Raw genomic sequence first — 1,507 nt, 5'->3', positions numbered from 1 at the left:
AATACCAGTCCATTTCAGCTCACTAATGCCTAAGATATCAGTGTTTATGTGTTCCATTTCATTTTTGACAGCTTCCATGTTCTGATTATCAATGGATTTTTACAGCTGTTTCTCTTCATTTTGAGTTGTGCCCCATCAGTAAATGAAGGTCCCATGGGCTTTTCTCCCATGGGCTTTACTCCATTCTTGTCATCATGGTCAAATCTACTTTGAGGAGGAAGTTCTTCCCCAGTCACTTTTGAGTACCTTCCAATATGAGGGGCTCATTTTCTGGCACTACATCTGTCAGTGTTTCTCTGTTATTCATAAGGTTTTCAGTGACTAAATATTCGGAAGTAGTTCATCACTATTTCTTCCTTGTTTTTCTGCATCTGGAAGCTCATCTGAAACCTGTCCACCATCGGTGACCCTGCTGGCATTTAAAATACCAGTGGCATAGCTTTCAGAATCACAGAAACTCACAAGCCACCATAGTACAACAAACTGACAATGAGATATCATCTCACCCCAGCAATAACAGCAAAGTAAAAAAGTAGAGGACCAAAAATGCTGGTGGAGATGTGGAGAGACTTCTGCATTGCTGGTAGGATTGCAAAATGGTCCAACTTCTCTGGAAAGCAATATAGCACTTCCTCAGAAGGTTGAAAATAGAAATACCTTTAGATTCAGGAATCCCTCTATTTAATATTTACTCACAAGAAATATGAGTCATAACATGAGTAGATATATACGCACCAATGTTCATAGCAGCACTATTTACAACGGCAAAAAAATGAAGACAGCCTAAGTGCCCATCAACTAAAGAATGGATAAACAAACTGTGGTACATACACACTATGGAATATTATGCTATCTTGAAGAATAACAAGGAAACTGCAAGCTACCGCATAACATGGATGAAACTTGACATTATGTTGAGTGAAATTAGTCAGTCAAAACAGGAGAAATACTGCATAGGATCACTACTGTGAAAGACAAAGAAAAAAAAAAAAAAAAAAACATACTAAAAGGGAGGGGGGATTCCTTGCTGGTTACTGGGATGTGGGAGGTGGGGTAAGGTGAGGGAGGAAAAGGTGAAGCACCAAGTAAGGTATAGACACAGGATAGTTTGAGTGTTAGGGGCAATACACAAGAAGGAGGAGTAGAATGGAGGAACATAGTGGATGGGAAAACAAATAGGCATGTTTGCATGGGCTAAGTGGGACAGAGATAAATAATGATGTATGCACAACCTTGGAACAACAGGGCTCTAGGATACAGGGATTGAGACATGTTTGGAATTGGGAAAAGGTGGAAAGTAATGTTAAGAAGCTTGGCTGTCTTGTGAATCATGGTTTCCCTGGCATACTATTATAAAATAGACACTTGAGGCAGAGAGAAAGGAATAGCCAGAAATATCACAATAGAAAGCTTGTAAATCCATCTTCTGCCTATAACTGATTGGAATACCTAAAATGGGGCTGCAACGTTCCCAGTGAAGGAGGCTTCCTGTTGAGCTTCCTGAACA

This window comes from Chrysochloris asiatica, unplaced genomic scaffold (assembly GCF_000296735.1).
Source record: "Chrysochloris asiatica unplaced genomic scaffold, ChrAsi1.0 scaffold00185, whole genome shotgun sequence".
NCBI lineage: Eukaryota > Metazoa > Chordata > Mammalia > Afrosoricida > Chrysochloridae > Chrysochloris > Chrysochloris asiatica.
The sequence above is the reverse complement of the archived record's forward strand: the minus strand, read 5'-3'. Positions refer to the sequence as shown.